The sequence below is a fragment of the Neomonachus schauinslandi genome, chromosome 8 (assembly GCF_002201575.2).
Source record: "Neomonachus schauinslandi chromosome 8, ASM220157v2, whole genome shotgun sequence".
NCBI lineage: Eukaryota > Metazoa > Chordata > Mammalia > Carnivora > Phocidae > Neomonachus > Neomonachus schauinslandi.
This window is the reverse complement of record NC_058410.1, coordinates 135,583,621-135,604,197: the sequence shown is the minus strand read 5'-3', so window position 1 is coordinate 135,604,197 and position 20,577 is coordinate 135,583,621. Positions and strand designations below refer to the sequence as shown.

The 20,577-nt window shown below is 41.5% G+C and overlaps 1 pseudogene; it reads left to right on the top strand.

The window, feature by feature from the left end:
• Positions 1-5,082: 5,082 nt before the first annotated feature.
• LOC110586786 lies at positions 5,083-6,134 on the top strand (annotated as a pseudogene).
• The last annotated feature ends 14,443 nt before the right edge of the window (positions 6,135-20,577 follow it).

Here is a 20,577-nt window from a genome sequence, read left to right as displayed (position 1 = left end):
CATGGTCCCGGGGTCCTGGGATCGAGCCCCGCATCGGGCTCCCTGCTGGGCGGGAAGCCTGCTTCTCCCTCTCCCGCTCCCCCTGCTTGTGTTCCCTCTCTCACTGTGTCTCTCTCTGTCAAATAAATAAATAAAATCTTTAAAAAAAAAAAAAGAGTATTCCAGGCTCACTCTAAGGTATACTGGACTATAGAAAAGGGCTGGGGCCATTTCATGCCAAGTACCCAGTAGGTCATGTCCAGGGTTTGGGATTTCATCCTAAAGGCAATAAATGTTGAAAGTTTTGTACAGAGGATTGACATGGATCCAATTACATTTTTGTAAGACCAGTCTGGCTTCCATTTAGAGAAAGGAAAAATGAAATGAGTAAGAGTTAGAGCAGAGAGAATTATTAGGGGGCCATTATAGTCATCAGGTGGCAATGACTGCTTAATAGTGATGATGGAGAGAAGTAAATAGATTCCAGATGTACTCTGAGTGAGAGTTAGTAAAAGCTGCTGATATCTTGGATGTCAGGGTTAAAGGAGGAAGGATTGAGAATTACCCCCCAGAGCGTTGCCATATGACAGGGTAGATAGGTGACATTTATTGAATTGGGGAAGGCAGGATGAGGAAAAGAAGACCAAATGTTCAGTTTTAGGCATAATAATTTGGAATGTTGGGGAGATATCCAAATGGGGATATAAGGTTGGAGCTCAGGAGGAAGATGTGGAAATTTTAGGGATCATTAGCATAAAGCCCGGAGAGTAGATGAGACCACATAGAAAAACAGGATAGAGACAAAGGCAAGGGAAACAAAGGTGAAAATCAACTATTGGGACTTCATCAAGATAAAAAACTTTTGCACAGCAAAGGAAACAGTCGACAAAACCAAAAGACAACCGACAGAATGGGAGAAGATATTTGCAAATGTCGTATCAGATAAAGGGCTGGTATTGAAAATCTATAAAGAACTTATCAAACTCAACACCCAAAGAACAAATAATCCAATCAAGAAATGGGCAGAACACATGAACAGACATTCCTCCAAAGAAGACATCCAAATGGCCAACAGACACATGAAAAAAATGCTCAACATCACTCGGCATCAGGGAAATCCAAATCAAAACCTCAATGAGATACCACCTCACACCAGTCAGAATTGCTGAATTAACATGTCAGAAATGACAGAATGTTGGTGAGGATGAGGAGAAAGGGGAACCCTCCTACACTGTTGGCGGGAATGCAAGTTGGTGCAGCCACTCTGGAAAACAGTATGGAGGTTCCTCAAAAAGTTAAAAATAGAACTACCCTGTGACCCAGCAATTGCACTACTGGGTATTTACCCCAAAGATACAAATGCAGTGATCCGAAGGGGCACGTGCACCCCAATGTTTATAGCAGCAATGTCCACAATAGCCAAACTATGGAAAGAGCCCCGATGTCCATTGACAGATGAATGGATAAAGAAGATGTGGTGTATACAGACACACACACACACACAGTGGAATACTACTCAGCCATCAAAAAAAAATCTTGCCATTTGCAAGGATGTGGATGGAACTAGAGGGTATTATGCTAAGCGAAATAAGTCAATCAGAGAGAGACAATTATCATATGATCTCACTGATATGTGGAATTTAAGAAACAAAACAGAGGATCATAGGGGAAGAGAGGGAAAAATAGAACAAGATGAAATCAGAGAGGGAGACAAACCATAAGAGACTCTTAATCATGAGAAACAAACTGAGGGTTGCTGGAGGGGAGAGAAGGTGGGGTAACTAGGTGATGGGCATTACGGAGGGCATGTGATGTAATGAGCACTGGGTGTTATATAAGATTGATGAATCACTGACTGCTACCTCTGAAACTAATAATACATTAAATGTTAATTAATTGAATTTAAATTTAAAAAAACTATCCCCTTTATAAAAGTGTTCAAATCATGGGGCACCTGGGTGGCTCAGTTGGTTAAGCGGCTGCCTTCAGCTCAGGTCATGATCTCGGGGTCCTGGGATCGAGCCCTGCATTGGGCTTTCTGCTCAGCGGAGAGCCTGCTTCTTCCTCTTCCTCTGCTGCTCCCCCTGCTTGTGCTCTCTCTCTATCGCTCTGTCAAATAAATAAAAACCTTAAAAAAAAAAGTGTTCAAATCAAAGAGATCTGTGAATCATAAATGCCTCGATTTATAGTTAGACATTTGCAAGAAGAAAAAAATCATAGAGGGAAATCTAGAGTGAAGAAAATGAAATTCCACCATATTCTCCCTAATTGTCATATGTTTACTTTTAACCCAGTCAAAAGCCCTATCATTTGAGGAAAAACATTCAGAAAAACTGCCTTTTTTCCAGAAACCATATTGGTGAAGTGTCCTGATGGGCACCAATCCTGGGAGCCATGTCCTTCGGCCCTGTCAGTCTGATGGGAATGGGAAAAAAGGATCTTTCGAAATATTCCTTGAATCTAAGAAGCTTGCAGTTCATTGATGCCTCTTAGCAAATATTAATGACTAACCATGGCAATATTTTGCCTCCTCGTCAGTTTGAACAGTTGTCTTCCTTTTCCAGCATGGGGCAGGAAGCTCTCTCCAGAACTATCATGAGTCTCACATCCCAGGTCCACAGTTGTGTGTGGCATGTGTTTTTTGCCCAACTTTTATCAAAGAACAAAGTTCAAAGGACACCAGAATCTACAGTTCAAACTGCCTCAGAGGGAGACAAAACAGGGCCAGTTTTAATGAGAGAGAACAATGGGGAAAAATTCCAATGAATAACACTCCACCTTTTTTCTAGGACTCCTTGTGAAATACCGTGAGCATTCTTAGAACTCGTTTTTCTTTCTCTTGGGCTGTTATCAAGACTTCGTCATTTGTGTTGCTGCAGGATCTAAAGGCCTCTGCTGCCTCCCCCATCTTACTGTTACTTCTGTTAAGAATAGTTCACATTTTTGGGGCGCCTGGGTGGCTCAGTTGGTTAAGCGACTGCCTTCGGCTCCGGTCATGATCCCGGAGTCCCGGGATCGAGTCCCGCATCGGGCTCCCTGCTCGGCAGGGGGTCTGCTTCTCCCTCTGACCCTCCTCCCTCTCATGCTCTCTGTCTCTCATTCTCTCTCTCGCAAATAAATAAAATCTTAAAAAAAAAAAAAAGAATAGTTCACATTTTTGTCCTAGGCTCTTACAGAAATATAAACGGATTTTGTTTCAAAAAAAAGAATAAAGAAAAAAGAAAGAGACAAAAGCCAGGAACTGGTCCCAGGAGGATGCCAACATTTAGAGGTCAAGAAGGAAATGGATGCATGCAAAAGTGACTGTGCAGGAGCTGATATGTTCCAGAAAAATGAGGAGAATGTGGTATCATGGAAGCCAAGATAAGAGGATCTTTCAAGGAGGGAGTAATCCACTGGGTCAAATGCTACTGAGTGATTGCTAAGTAAGATAAGACCTGCAGAGGAAAATTGGATTAAGCAATACGGAAGCCATTGGTTACCTTCCCTAAAGCACTTGTCAGGTAAGTGATGGAAATGGAAGCCAGATCAGAGTATTTGACGAGGAAATGGGCACACAATACTCCAAAATAAATCACAGATGGTTTAGGGACTTAAATGTGAAAGGGGAAACTAAAAACTTCAAGAAGAGAATGTGGAAGAATGTTTCCATGAATTTAGAGTAAGAAACAACTTCTCGAACAATACACAAAAAAAGCACAAATCATAAAAGTTACGATTTATAAATTTGAGTACTTTAATGTCAATTGAATATTAAGAACTCTGCTTCATAAAGAATATAAAAAATGAAGTTGCCTATCCCATGATCATCCTGTTCCATATTTAGGAATGTGATGAAAATCTTGCCCACACACCCAGAGATGTGTGTAAGAATGTACATGGTAACATTGTCCTTAAGAGTAAAAACCCAGAAACTGTTCAGATGATCAATCTCAAAAGAAATGGTATATAAACTTCTGGTGTATTAGGGCACCTGGGTGGCTCAGTCATTAAACTTCTGCCTTCAGCTCAGGTCATGATCCCAGGGTCCTGGGATCGAGCCCCGCATCGGGCTCCCTGCTCAGCGGGAAGCCTGCTTCTCCCTCTCCCACTCCCTCTGCTTGTGTTCCTTCTCTTGCTGTGTCTCTCTCTGTCAAATAAATAAAATCTTTTAAAAAAACAAATAAATAAACTTGTGGTATATTTATTGAACAGAATGTTTACACATCACAGCTGGAATGAAAGTGGTTGAACTACATGGGTATCTCTCACACATGTAACATTGGACCAAACATTCAGTGTGCAGAAGATTCTGTATTGGGTCCAGTTAGACAAAGTTTAAGAATATTATTTAGAAATATGAATCTCAATATCCAAAGAAAAAGTAAAAAGAATGGAAAATATTTGCCCTTTCTTAGCAGACTTGAGTATAGAGAGTAGTGCAGAAGATTATGTTTTCAATATACTTGCTAATATTTGAATTTTTAAAACTATGTACATGTATTATTTTAATTAAAAATGTAAAAGTATTCTTTTTTTAAGATTTTATTTATTTAGCTGAGAGAGAGAGAGAGTGCGCAAGCACAAGCTGGGGGAGGGGCAGAGGGAGAGGGACAAGCAGACTCCCCACTGAGCAGGGAGCCTGATGGGGGGACTCCATCCCAGGATCCGAGATCATGCACTGAGCCAAAGTCAGATGCTTAACTGACTGAGCCACTCAGGTGCCCCAAAAGTAATCTTAAAAGTAAAGGAGAAGTGAGGAAATGGGGGCAGCTCTGAACAACTCTGGATCTGAAGGGAGATATGGAGAGAATAGTTGGCTGACACAGAAGATGGGATCAAGGGAGGGTTGTCTATTTTGACTGCTTTTTTTTTTTTAGATGAAATATATTTGATACTGTAGGGGTCAAGGGCAGGCCGCCCCCAAATGTGTCACTTTGGCATATTTATTATTTCAAATAAAGTTGCTTAAGACATAGTGATGCAAGAAGGACACTCAGTCTCTCCTCTGTCCCATTGAAAACAGGAAACAAATCTCCCATATGATACCCTCCCTGTACTAAGAAGTAAAAAGGTAGGCAGGTCCCCGCCACACCTCCCCCAGTTTTAACTTGACCTATTTGGGCGGCCTGGAGGTGGGGGGCTGATTTGCCACCTTCTGATGCTCGGTCCTCCGCCGACACAGATCCAGGTCTCTGCCCTCCTCCGGCTCCTTCTCTGTCCTCATGGCGGGTGCCCGGGAGCAGGGCTGGAGCCCGTCACCCCCGCTGAGCTGCAGCAATTCCACCATGTCTCTGTTGTCTCCCCTTGGCCACCAGAGCTTCCCGTTTGACTACGACGATGGCAACGGGGAGGATGAGGAAGACGTGGAGGAAGGTGCTCATGATTCACAGGCTAAGGTGGGGAGCCTGAGAGGAGTGGAGTTACAAGGGTGTCCCAGTGTGGCTGAATCAGAAGATAACCAAGAACAGAAACAGGTGCACCTACCAGAAAGTCACCTGACACCATGGGAAGTGTGGTTTGTTGGCAAAGAAAAAGAAGAATGTGACCGTCTGCAACAGAAAGCTCTGGAGGAATTAAATCAACAGCTAGAAAAAAAAAGAAAAGAAATGGAAGAACGTGAAAAAAGAAAGGTTATTGCTGAAGAAAAGCACAAGGATGCGTTCAGAAAAAGAATGAACAGAAAAGAAAAGAAAGGGAACAAAAAATTAATAAGGAAATGGAGGGAAAAGCAGCAAAAGAATTGGAGAAAGAACATTTGTAAGAAAAGGCAAAAGAAAAATACCAATAATGGATAAAGAAGAAAAATGCTGAAGAATGTGAAAAGAAGAAGAAAGAAAAGGAAAAAGAAAAACAACGGCAAGCTGAATTACAGGAAAAAAAGGAAATAGCAGAGAAAAGATTTAAGGAATGGTTGGAAAATGCAAAAAATAAACGTCGCCAGTGGAAAACTTACAGATTTTTACAGTGGAAATTCTTATCCAGAACCAGCCTTTTATAATCCAATTCCATGGAAACCCATTCATATGCCTCCTTCCAAAGTAGCTAAGGACCTATCAGGAAAGAAGACTAAAAGGCCTGTGGTAAGTCAGCCACGCAGGTCATCATCCTGTCTGGTGGTTCAGAAAGCCAGAAGCAATCTTTGCCTTGGAACTCTGTGCAGAATACAAAGATAGTGGGTGTGGGAAATTGCATGCTTTTACCTGAAGCTATTTAATTTTAAAAGTAGAATCGTTTTTTACTCCTCAGTCAACAGCTCAACATTTGATGTTATTATTGACACTTTCACATTTTTACATTCGTATATGTTGTCCTTAGAGCTAATTGAAGAAGATGCTTTATACATTTTCATTTTTATAAGTCCTTCAAGGTTGATCTTGGCATTTTGTTACACAGGATAAGTGACTGAATATCTAACAGTTGTGTTTATGTTTAGCTTGTATTAAAACTACATTGTAATACCAATAAAACCAACAATTTGTGTTGTGTTGTTTCAAAAAAAGAAGAAGAAGTTAAAAGATATCTTTACCACCAGAGTTGGGAACTTGAAATCAGAGAAAGCTGTAGAAACAAGCCTTGTTTTTTAGCTAATCTACTACCTCAACTCAAATTCTGCTTAGAATTCCTTACTGAATAAAGCTCCTAAACATTTGTTTTCTTTATCCTGTCAATTCCTCACAAATTTATCTTCTTTGTCTAAAAGGTATAACAACAACTGCTTGACTTTGTAATTTCTTTAGGTCTCAATTTTAATACTGGGCCTCCATACGTATGTAGTAAAAATTTGATTTTTTACTGTTAACCTGTCTCAGGTAAATCAAATTCTTAGTCCACCTGGAAGAGTTTGAAGGGTAGAGGAAGAATTTTTCCTTCCCTGCAGTACCAGTGGGAAGAACACATTCAAGATGGGGAGGTCAAAGATGCAGAAGATTAGGGAGATAATAACCACAAGTATGGTCTCTGAGAAGGCAAGAGGAAGTAGGGTCCACACCATTTTAATAAGAGGACAGACACTTTGTATGTGATAACAAGAAGGAGGAAGGAGAGACTGAGATAGATACAGGTAACTTGGAGAGTTGTATAGAGGGAACATGAGGAAGTTCCTATCTGATGGACTCACTTCCCTTTTTTTGAGTGAGAAAGGATTATTTGCTCAAAAGGATGGTTATAGAGGGAGGGTCAGGACTTGACAGTGGGGCCAGGATGGATTTGTCATTGTACAGTTGGACTGTATTGGATGTCCACTTGAAGCTGAGGATCATGAATTTACAGTGATATCAATTCTCTCATTTGTACAATCACTTTGGGCAGAACTAAAATCGGAATATATTCCTCCTCGACCCCACCCTGAGATATATGGCAATGTGTCAATAGCTGCTCAAGACCAAGGGATAAGCCTGGAACAATTTCTGGAAGGTACATTTTACGTGATAATAATTAATTTAGAACATTTTTATTTAAAATCCAAAAACACATTAAAACATGATTAGAACACAAAGTTCAAATCGATCTTTACAGCGAATCAGAATATTTTAAATGGGATGTTATGATTACAAGAGGTGGCTCTTCCTCAAATTCCTGGGCAAGTGACTTGTTTGCTCCCTTTTGCAGGGAGGGATACCTGGGTGAGAAGTCTGACAACTAATGACTTAGACATAGTGCATATGGGAGTCACACAGAAGCCACACGGAGATTAGGAACCATATTTTTGGACTCAAAAGCATGTGATTTTTCTACCTTCCCACATAGCATCTAAAGATTTTTCTTCACGATTGTTCATTTCTGTGTTAGAATGTTCTGTTGAATTGCATTCTAAATGGTGCATACAATAATCTTGTATTTCTTTTACCTAACAGACAGTTGTAAACGTGGCTCCAGAATTCTGGCTGTCAATGGAATTTTATTAAAACCCATGGCAATCGCTGCCTGTCACTTGGCTGGTGGACCACTTGGCTGTTTTGGGCCTTTCTTTTGGTAGAATTCAGAGCTGTATAAATTGGGCTCAACATTGTACTAATTCTGGCCTCTGTTTAGGGAAATACATTTGCATCTCTATCATCCTTGCTGTTTGACAGATGAGTAAAAGGAGTCACAGAGGTGTTGCTTTGCTTGAGATCCTAAAACTCACAAGCAGAAGCTGCTAGTTTCCTATTCTGTCAGAGTAAATGGTGCTACTATTTTTGGTTCGGTGTTCTTTTCTATTTCTGGTATCGTGATCAGAGAGAGAGAGACAAATTCTACTTTGTTCCTAAGATACCCTTCGATCTCTTTCAGGCAACTCACAAGCCGTGCTTTGTCACTGAAGCTCTCACACAGTAAGGTCCTTGGGTGGTGGTGGCTGGTGGGGGATTCTCTGATAAAGCCCATGTTACAAAATAAATATATCACCTCAAACTCTGTGCCAGGAATTACAATGAAATCTGTGGACTTAATCCTTTCTTGATAACTTGTCAAAGCCTGTTATCTCATTAAAGCTAGGGCCCTTTAAAAAGAGCCAGAGGTGAATAAATCTCACCAATATTGAGTAACAGGCATTGAAAAAGCATTTAAATAGTGTTTAAAGGGGTAAAATTATTTTAAGTATTTAGGAAAACTAAAAATTCTATCTATATGCTAAAAACAATAATATGATAATGGAGTCTAATAATATAGGAGTAATCAGATTAGGGAGAAATTCTCCATTGACAGGAAGTAAGAGACTGGGCTCTGGTGTCTTTGTCATCCCAGGAAGGGGCTCGGTTTCATGGGTACTAGAGAGGTGCACCAGTGCCCTGCAGTGGCTGAGAAGACGTGGGGGAGAAAAGCAAATTAGGAGAATGTTGTAGATACAGCCAGAATTTTCCATCGTGATATTTCAAGTGAGAGGGTATTTAACAAGGCAGGGCATATGGGCAAAAAGTTACCAATCTCCTGCCTTCCCCACCACCTCCCACTGACCTGCTACTGACCATCCCTAAGTGGGAATAAAAGGAAAATGGGGGTAACGAATAGGATCTGCCAGATGTCATTTTAGACCCTACGTGGAGATGTCTGTCCATGAGAGGTAGACTCTCAGATGCCCCCGCCTCCAAATCCCCGCCTTTGTGTAATCTCTCCTTGAGCATGGGCTGGCCTCGTAATCTGTCTCTAATCAATGGAATCCTGCAAGATGAGGCGTGTTCCTTCCGCATTTAAACCACACAAGATTGTAACTTCAAGTTGTTAGCAGACTCGCCATTGCTGGCTTTGATGAAGTCAGCCAACATGGTGGAGGAACCCACAGGGCAAGGAACTCGGGACGGCCTTTGGCCAACAGTCAGCAAGCGACTCAGGCCCTTTAGTCCGGTCTGCGAGGAGTTGGATGGTGCCAACAATCACATGAGCCTAGAAGTGGATCCTTCTCCGGGTCAAGCCTTAAAATTAGAGCCACCTTGACTGCAGTCCTGTCAGAGACCCCAACACAGAGAACTCAATTAAATGATGCTCGGGCTCCTGACCCAGAAAACTAAAACAGTGAGGTTATAGATGTGTGCTGTTTAAGCTGGAAACAACGACAACAACCGGGAGACAGAGAATATCCTCTGTAAAGTGCACGAATTCATTATGCTCTCTCAGATTCTATACTTTTGCCCAGCTCTGCCTTCTTCCCAGGATGGACCTTCTTTGTTCTCCCCTTCCATCTGGCAGACTCCCAATTCTTGCAATAGTCAGCCATGGCACTTCCTTCCGGAAGCATTCTTTTTTTTTTTTTTTTAAGCTTTTTTATTTATTTGACACAGAGGGAGAAGGAGAGGGGCGGGGAGAGAAGGAGCGAGCAAGCACAGGCAGGGGAGAAGCAGGCTCCCCTCTGAGCAAGGAGCCTGATGTGGGGCTCGATCCCAGGAACCTGAGCCAAAGGCAGACACTTAACCGACTGAGCCACCCAGGCTGAGCCACCCAGGCGCCCCTCCCTGAAGCATTCTTAAATGGTCAGGCTCTTCCCTCTCTGTACCCTTTTGGCACCTAGTACCCTCTCTTGTCACACTTGGTATATTGTCGTTGATCACATGTGGGGCTGGCTGCTCATCAGAGGGTGAGATCCTTGAGGGCAGGAGCCATACCTCTCCGCTTACTTCCAGCAACTTCCAGAGTGTCTACCCTGGAGTGTTTACAATATTTTTAAAAAAGATTTTATTGATTTATTTGAGAGAGAGAGAGAGTGAAGAGGGGGAGGTGCAGAAGGGGAGGGAGCAGACTCTGCATTGAGTCTGGCTCAGGGCAGGACGTGGGGCTGGATCCCAGGACCCCGAGGTCACCACCCCAGCTGAAACCAAGAGTCAGCTGCTCAAGCAACTGAGCCACTCAGGTGCCCCCAAAGTGTTTACAGTATTAATATCTGCCAAGTGGATAAAGAGTGTCTAGAAGAAAAATACTCCGACCATACATACCTTTGTGAACGTGCCAAGGATCACAAAGTCACCCTGGGCAAATCTCATTGTCATAGACATTTAAATAAACAAAGGTTTCCCAGTTTGTGTTGCTGGCCCACCCATTTTAAAATCATACTCTTTGCACTAACATTTCAGCATAGACAAAAGAGATACTGAGATAATTTGTTGCCAGGAAATTTTATTGCAGTGAAACTCAATGAGCATTCCAACCCTTTCCAGGCTCTTAGCTCACTTTGCATCCATTCATGCTGTCCCACGGCCACATCCCTTCTCCCACCATTGTCTTCTGTTTCTCTTTTGCCCAACCCTCTCCAGCCATGGCCTCTGTGCTAGGCTGTGTCTTGAATTGTTGATAGGTGTAGAGGATTGGTAAAGGTGGCCTCTTTACCCTCTCTGGAACACCAGGGACGTTGTAATCTGTGGACACCCTCTGTCCAATATCTCTCACAGCACATCTGTCTTGAACTTTCTGTGGGCTCTTCCTTTAGCAGTACTGACCAGTTGCAAAGCCTCATAATGGTGTGCTGGGGGATTGCCTTAAAACTTAGATATTAAATGCATGGGATCTTGATTCAAATCCACAACTTCCATTCCACTCTGACAACTTGGGCAAGCTATTTCTCTGTGCTTTGGGTTCTTTATCAGTAAAACAGGGTAATAATAATAGCATTTACCACATAGAATTGTTTCAGGAGGATTAAGTGTATTGATATGTCTCTAAAGCTCTTGAAATAGTCCCTGGCACTGTACGACTTGCTCTTGTTGAAGATCCCAAAGTTTGCCAAATAATAAGAAATGTGTGAAAAGAGACACACATGCTAAATTCCAGCCAAGACAATGCTAGAGAAACATTCCACAGGAAACATTCAATATTGTGCCATTGGGCCAGTCCAGGTTACATTAACGTATGCAATTGTGCAGCTTTTGATGCCTATCCCTGTCTTTCTTGCCTTTTCTATTTGGTTAAGATGATGACGTCCTGGGGGCGCCTGGGTGGCTCAGTTGGTTAAGCATCAGACTCTTGGTTTCCACTCTAGTCCTGATCTCAGGGTCGTGAGATCGAGCCCCATGTCGGGCTCTGCACTCAGCGCAGAGTTCCCCTCTCTCTCCCTCCTTCTCAGCTCCTCCCCCTGCTCACTTGCTCTCGCTCAAATAAATACATAAATAAAATCTTTTTTTAAAAAAAGATGATGACAACCTTCCTTCAGGTATCTCTGCATCCTGACACCTTCATCCCTAGGATCTTGGCAATTATCCCTTACACTATAAGACAGGACAAGTGTTGCCTCTATTTTTTTTTTTTTTAACAGAAACTAAAGCACCAAGAGATAAAATAGGAGCTGCTGGATACATTTTAGCCCACATGTACCTAAAATGCTTTTAGGTGCAAGCTTTCCTGTCAAACCTACTGAATGATGGTAGTCCACATTAATTTCCCCATTTTCTAAAGCCTATAACACGCTCATTGCCCAGTTGTGCACCTTGTGGTTGTTCCCTGTTTCTGCATATTAGTTATGTTTCAGCTGAAATATCACTGAAAACTTATGAAGGTTGGGGACCTTGCACATTTATTTTCACTCATAAAAAACACCTGATGTTACATTCTGAGAGATAGTTGATCAGGGACCTGGAAGGTAATGGGTAGAAGAAAACCTAGCAGTCCATGCCAATCTCCAGGATAAGGGGAGTGCCTCTGGGTCCGTAGCTAGGTGGTTTTTCCTTGGATGGGCTATCAGCTAAGCATACTTAGCTTCAACCTCTCTGGGCCCTGGTAAGTTTCAGCATGGAAGTTAGTAGTGATCCCACCAAGATATACACAACTCCCCCCCCAGATCAGGTAGGTCTGTCCTTTGATTACTCCTGGTCCTCATAATTATTGCCAGCCTGCGGCCAATGGAAATCTGCTTTTCCTTCCAAGAAATTTTTGGTGTTCCATGCTAAAAAATGCCTTATTGCTCTAGTTCACCTGGCTCAATGAAAGTGAAGCTAAATCTTAAAAAAAAAAAAAAAAGTTTGCACCATTATATTCCAAAATTATTGCATCAACCTAATGAGCATTCAGTGTAGTTGGAATTGGATACGCTTGCAAGCAATTCTTAGCATATTTTCTTTCCTAACTTCTGATGTGTCCAGCAACAGGAACCCTTACCTACTCATGCCCACCAGTGATTCACACATGTCTTCATTCTTTTTTTTTTTTTAAAGATTTTATTTATTTATTTGAGACAGAGAGAATGAGAGAGAGAGAGTACATGAGAGGGGGGAGGGTCAGAGGGAGAAGCAGACTCCCTGCTGAGCAGGGAGCCCGATGCGGGACTCGATCCAGGGACTCCAGGATCATGACCTGAGCCGAAGGCAGTCGCTTAACCAACTGAGCCACCCAGGCGCCCACATGTCTTCATTCTTATGGAATGGACTCTGTTTATTTGGCTAATTACAGTGATTCTTTGCTTTTACTTCATCCGGCAGCTTCTGCTTGTTTTGCAATGTAAGTCAAATTTACTTGTAAATTTCCTTTCTCACCTAGGTCACAGTGAACTTAAGCCCATTATATATTCAAATTCAACTTCCCTTTTTCATTTTGCCTTGTTTACTCTCACTTCAACTTTCCCTTCCCATATGAATGTCACATTTTTAGAACAGATATCTCTATATTTAACAACCTCTGGTCTTCACTTTGCCCTGAGGTCATGGAGTGGAGGGGGCAAGAATGAAACCAGTGTTTGACACTGGTTTCAGATCATGGTCCCACTGCTGTATGCCTTTGAGCAAATGTTTCATCCCCCTTTACACTTCATTTGCCTCCTCTGTAAAAAGGTAATAATATTTCCCTTACAGGGTCGTGGTGAGGATTAAAAGGAGTAACACATTTCCAACCCTTAGCACCGTACCTGAGACAGACCAAGTGTTCAGTAAGTGTCAGTTATGATTATGAACCTTTCCTTCTACTTTTGGTAGCTTTGCCCTCAATAGCTAAGGACTCCACCCTCTTCCTAATAAGGCAGCCTAATAGCATCTCACCAATTTAGCCTAGTACTGGAACAAATGCAATCGTAATTGAAGATACGGATTGTTTGTTGGTGATGTTTGTGTCATAGATGACATTAGTCCACATTTGGGTCAAAGGGAGGAATTATAATTGTCTCAGTATGCCCTCTGTCCACTTCCTCAGGATGTTCTGAACTTGATTGTTAATGCTGTTAATAATTCCTGATCTTGACTTACTATCAACTTCCCTTTGTAACCAACATATGCCTCCTGTAATCTCAAGCAATTCTAGACTTTCTCCTTCCAGATGATAGACAAGTGAAAGGCTTCCTAGGGTTGTTCAGTCATCAACATCCTACCCCCACCTCTTTCAGGAAGTCCGGCCTCTTTGCTGCACCAGAGACCACTCTCCCCAGCCTACTCCTCCAGGGAGCCCCCCCCAGAATTTGTCAGAGGAAGCAGAGATCCGCAACATAGTTTAGGAACTCCTCGTCTTAATGCTCAAATATTTAATGAGTGAATGAATAACCACATTAAAGCTTCCAACAGCCAACGAGCAATTCAGGTAGTGTAGGGGTTGGATTACTAATGTATTGAGTATGGAGTAGAGATTCTAACCCATGGTAAAGCTGAAGTAGAAGCAGGCAAAAACCCTGTGTCAAGCATTATCCTGCTGACTCCAGAGTTGGACTATTTCTTCTGTAGTTATGAACCACTTCCCCATGCTTCTTTTTTTCCTGGATTTTTTTTTTTTTTTTTTGGATCACTATTTGATCCATACTGTGGGTTCAGTATTCATGTCAGGCCTCTTATCTTAAGAGCTCTAGTCAGACTTACTTTTCTGCTGTAATCCTTTTCTATTAATAATTGCTTATCAGGATGTAATTCTCATGCCATAAAGTTCTCCCTTCTAAAGTGTACAATTCAATGGTTTTTAGTATGTGCACCACAACCTGGTTCTGGGACATTTCCATCAACCTGAAAGAAACCCCATTTGCATAATCAGTGACTCCCCATTCCTCTTCCGCCAGACCCTGGCAACTACTGATCTACTTTTTGTCTCCATGGATTTGCCTCTTCTGGACATTTTATGTGTAAGGATACAGAATGCAGCCTTTTGTGTCTGGCTTCTTTCACTCAGCATAATATCGTCAAGAGTCATCCATGTTGTGGGATTTATTAGAACTCCATTTCTTTTTCTGGTTAAATACTATTCTATTACATGATTCTGCCACGTTTTATTTCCCTGCTCCATCAGTTGATGGATGTTTGGATTGTCTCCACTTTTTGGGTATTGTGAATAATGCTGCTGTGAACATTTGTGTACAGCTTTTTGTGTACACCTTGAGACTTCTTAAATATATATATATTTTAACTTTTTATTATGAGATATTTCAAACATATACGAAAGTTGAGGAAATCGTGGACTTATCACTTAGCTTCAAGAACAAGTATTAGTTTATGTCCAACCTTATCTCACCTTTACTCACTCCTTCTTCTTGCTGCTTCTGAATTATTTTGTGACAGATTCCTGATAGCGTATTGTTTATTCATAAATATTTCAGGAATTATTTATATATATTTAAACAGTTTTATTGAGATAAAATTAATAAACTGTAAAATTCACCTGTTTAAAGTGTATTCTAATATTTCCTAATCCTTTTTAAAATTTAATTAATTAACTAATTAACTAATTTTTAAAAAGATTCTATTTACCTATTTGACAGAGAGAGAGCACAAGCAGGGGGATCGAGAGAGGGAGAAGCAGGCTTCCCGCTGAGCAGGGAGCCCGATGCAGGGCTCGATCCCAGGACCCTGAGATCATGACCTGAGCCGAAGGCAGACTCTTAACCGATTTGAACCATCCAGGCACTCCCTCCTAATTCTTTTTTTAGAATATTTTATTTATTTATTTATTTGAGAAAGAAATAGAGAGAGCTAGCGAGAGGAGGGGCAGAAGGAGAGGGTGAGAGACTATCCCAAGCTGACCCCACACCCAACGTGGGGCTCTACTTCATGACCCTGAGGTCATGACCTGAGCCGCAAACAAGAGTGAGATGCTTAACTGACTGAGCCACCCAGGGGCCCTGAATTTTTCCCTTATTCTGCCCAAGAAAGCTCCCTGGCCCCCTTCCCCCGTGTGAGAACACAGTGAGAAGTCACCAGTTATGGACCAGGAAGAGGGCCTTCACCCAAACGCAACCATGCTGGTGGTCTGGTCTTAGACTTCCAGTCCCCAGAAGTATGAGAAAGAATTTGCTGTCGTTTATGGCATTCTGTTAGAGCAGTCCAAACAGACTAAGAGAGATTATTGATATGGATAAGCTTAGATCTATCATATTTCTATTGGGTTTTCTTTGTTCTACCTGCTTTCTTTTAGATTTACTGCTTTTTATTATTCTATTTGTTAGCTTAATAGTTATACCGTGTGTGTGTGTGTGTGTTTTAGTGGTTACTTTAGGGTAGATATTTGACATCTTTAAGTTATCGTAGTTGATATTCAAGCCATATTATACCCCTCTGCAGATAGCAAAAGAACCTGACAACAATTACTCCTGTTTCCCTCCTCTTGGCCTTTGTACTATTGTTATCAAGAATTTCATGCAACATTATTACTTTTTCTTTAAACAATGATCTAAGAGATTGAACATAGAAAAAAGTCTTTGCTATTGATGCATATACCTGCCATTTCTGGTTTTCTGCATCCCTTTGTGTAGATCCATAGTCCCATCTGGTATTGTTTTCCTTCTCCTTGACATACTTCTTTTAATATTTCTTGTAGCGTAGCTGTGCTGGTGATGAGTTCTTTTGACTTCCCATCCCTACAACCTTGGGCTCAGTGGGTTCGCTCAGGAGTCTCCTAATACCCAACGGAGAAATGCTTCTACAAGGGAACGAAGTAATGTTTCCATTAAACTGGATGCTGAAATCACTCCTTGACCGTTTGGGGCTCAGTGGGTCACCAAAATAACAGATAGAGAAGGGGGAACTGTATTTTCTAGAATTGCTAATACTGATTCCTAAAGGGAGATTAGATTGTTGCTACATAAAGTGGGTGGGAAAGACTATCTAGAACCCAGGAGTTTGCTGAGATGCCTCTTGGTGCTTCATTGTCTCCCAGTCCTGCTCAGTGGAAGCTGAAGCAACTAAGTAAAGACAAGACCACCAAGGACTCCAATCCTACAGAAGTAAAGGTGTGAGTCATCCCACCATGTAAGGATCTGTAACGTCTGGCATGCTGGTAGAGGGTTAGGGAAATGTGCTACGGATGTGGAAGAAAGAAGCTATGAATATCAACCTGAGTCTTATGACCAGCTATTGAAGCAGTTACATTTTATGTTAATTAGTTTTTAATTTTCTCCAGCTACCTTATAGGATGATAGCTATTTTTTATCATGTATAATATGATATTTTATCCCTCCCCTCCATTTTATCAATATGTATCATACTATATATATGTATATTACAGAGGCAGAATTACTGATAGAATTTTGTGCATCTGTTGTCATTTTAAGACTCTCTTTTCTCAGCTCTTCTTGCATTGAGAGTGTGACCTGGAAATCCCTGCCAGTATATTTTCCCCAGATTTGCCACCCCTTTATTAATAGCCAAATTTAGATTATGTTCATGAACAGACAGTATTGTTAAAATTCTTACTATGTTGTTGTCAGCACCATACAATGCACAGGTTAGTGTATAAGCATTTTATTTTATTTTAAATTTTTTATTTTTTTAAAGTAGTCTCTACACCCAACGTGGGGCTCAAACTCACAACTCCGAGATCAAGAGCCACATGCTTCACCGACTGAGCCAGCAGGGCTCCCCGGTGTATAAACCTTTTAGATCAATCAAACTCCTGCAGTTGTCTTTGCATTGAATTTCCCCCTCTTGTGGACACTTATGTCTCCTCTGCAGAACAAAGAATAGTGTAGAAATCATTCCTACAACTATTATTATGCAAATATAAACACTTCTAAAAAATCCACACCCAGATGTGCCTGGGTGTGAGGTGAACATGAATCCCCAATATTTCTGAAGGAAAGTATCTTCTTTTTTAGAGTGTAATCACTATGAGGTTCCAAATGCTTTCTTTTTTTTTTAATTTAAATTCAATTAGCCAACATATAGTACATCATATTTTTGCAGGACAAATCCAGTACATCATTAGAGTTCAATAATTCATCAGTTGCCTATAACACCCAGTGCTCATCACATCACTTGCCCTCCTTAATGCCCATCACCAAGTTACCCCATCCCCCACCCATCACCCCTCCAGCAACCCTCAGTTTTTTCCCTAGAGTTAAGAGTCTCTCATGTTTTGTCTCCCTCTCTGATGACTTCCCATTCCTTTTTTTCCCACCCTTCCCCTATGCTCCTCTGTGCTGTTTCTTATTTTCCACATATAAGTGAAGCCACATGATTATTGTTTTTCTCTGGTTGACTTATTTTGCTCAGCATAATACCCTCCAGTTCCATCCACGCCGATGGTAAATGGTAAGATTTCATCCTTTTTGTTAGCTGTGTAATATTCCATTGTAGATACATACCACATCTTCTTTATCCATTCCTCTGTCGATGGACAACTCAGTTTGGCTATTGTGGACATTGCTGCTATAAACACTGGGTGCATGTGCCCCTTTGGGTCAATACATCCAAACGTTTTCTAATAAATCGTTTCTCGCCCTTAGTCCAAGTCCACGTCTCACAAGAAATCCCTTGGAAGGGCGAGCCGAGCTCTGCCACCTTGCACACATCTCACAGTGACTCTGCACCCTGCTACTTAAGCAAGCTATTGGCTTCCACACTCATGTTTTTATAGCTTCGAGGTCAGGTTTCACAAATGTTAGTGATATTTACCACTGAGTATGTAGATGAGAAGTAACAAACTGGGGGCCTGAGGGAGGGAGGGGGGCAGGGAGACACAGGTGTGGATATTCCCCATCAGCTGTCATTATTCTACCTCTTTCCAAACCTCCTCAGTTTCTATTGCTAATATCACCTCATCTCCTTCCCCCAAAGCCCATCTTTGACAAGAGAAGCTCTGAGCCCAGTTCAGTGTACCAAGACTTGAGGATGACATAACAAAAATAGAAATAGTACCCCTCCCTCTTGAGATCACTGTAAGGATTAAATTAGTTAATAATGAAAGGGGTTAGAACATTGCCTGACCCATCGTATGTGTTCAACATAGGTTAGTTTCTATCATTGTTGTAATTATCATTGCTATTATTAAATCATTTCGCTCTGCATCTTAAAGTAGCTGAGACCAACACTAGGAAATGAGGAAGTGAACTTGGCCTGGGGAAAGAGGGAATCATCATTCTACTATATCAATGATATTTTATCAGCCATTAGATTACATGTAAAATGCTATTCTTGCAGGACAAATCCAATCTGTGCCCCTCATATTCATAAAGATCTTATCTATGTGGTAGCTATTTTTCTAAAGATATATACAAAAATCTAGGTTTTATAAACTAATCTGTTAATCTAAATGGAGAAAGACTCAGAATACAGATACCTTTTCCTTTCTTTTGGGCCAGAAAGCAAATGCTATGCAGGAGATGAGACAGTCTCTCGTGACCGTGGAGCAATGAGCATGAGGCTGGAAGTCACATTTTAAGGACATCTGAGAAGAAAGGTATCACCGCAGAGCTGCCCTTCGGGCTTTGGACTCCTACTTGTGCGATAGGTGATCTAAAAAGACATAAAATGACTTTTGGTTAAGCCAGTGTATGTTTGATTTTCTTTCTTTTGGTTTGCCAAAGGTTCAAGCATAGGCAGAACATATGGCTATCTATATGGAAGGATTTGAGGAAATATGAACAGATAATTTTGGATAAAACAAAATAATCTCTTCTACTTCCTTGAAATAGTGCAATAGCAATCATTCTTTTTTTATATATAAAGTTTTCATGTCCCCTTTAAAACTCAAAATCTGGAAATAACTATATCCATTGGAATATGTATGGACTATGTTTTCTTATTTTCTGTATTCTTGATATTCTGACATCTGGGGCCTTGCTGACCTGAGAGGGACTGGCCCTCCCAAAGCTAGCTAGTTCCTAGAGACAGTAAGCTTCTTGTGGAATGTGCCTTGGATACACAAACCAACCAGTCCAGAGCCCATACCCATCACTGCCTCCTTTTATCAGGCTCTCTTCCTGGGCCACTATCCGCCTGCCCTAATCAACCCAGAGTCAGATAGATACCAGACAACGAGAGACAGCTCCTATGCTACAGATCCTGCTGAAATTATTCAAGCCAGCCAATCCTACACCTGCTTAGCCTAATTACCTGGCCTAGCCATTCCTTTCCTGGAAAACCACAATGGAGACTCCTGCCCGCAGTGCTCCCACCGACCTCTGCCCATTCATCTGGCATTGGTGCTCCCCTGCGTGGCCCTGCCTGGCATGCTGTGTTTATTGTGGGACTGTGAGTGTAATAAAAAAGTCTTCCCTCGTGGCAATCATTTCCATGTTTGTGTCTTACCACACCTGATTAAAACAGATCTTGGGAACCATTACAACCAAGTACCCACTCAAATGGCTTCAGCATTAATGAGACATATTGCTTCACATAACAAGAAGTTCTTGGTTAGAACATATCGAAGGTTTGGTTAACTCAGTGGCTAAACTATGTCATTAAGGCCCACCTTCTTTCTGCCTTTCTGCTCTGTCTTCCTCAGGGTATCAACCTGGTCTTTGGCTAACCTCTTCATGGTCAAAGGATAGTTGCTTCTTTTCGAGGTATTATATCTAAATACTACGACAAAGGGGAGCAGAGGAGGGACTGCTTTTTCCTATTTAAGAAAACATTTTCCCAGAAGTCCCCCAGGCAGATTTCTTTCCATGTCTCATTTAGCCAGCACTGAGTGACGTGCACACCTTAAACTAATCATCAGCAAGGGGGAATGGGACAATCATGGCGGCATGATTGTCTGAGGCTAATGAAGATTTGCTCCTGAGTCTCAGAGAGGAGGGATGGACACCCCCCAAAAAAGAAATTGTCTTTCAACGAAGGGACAATACACTTCTATAGTAACTCACCCTTTAATGTAAAGGAGAGTCTCATTTCATAGAAAGAAGAGATCCCGGAGTCTAAGGTAGAGAATAGGGAGTTACTTTTTCTGAGTTAATGTATCAAAGTATATTTTCTGGAACAAAAATGCCCCCTTTTCCCAAATTTGCCACGGATGAGCAGACTGATGCGGCATTCCTCT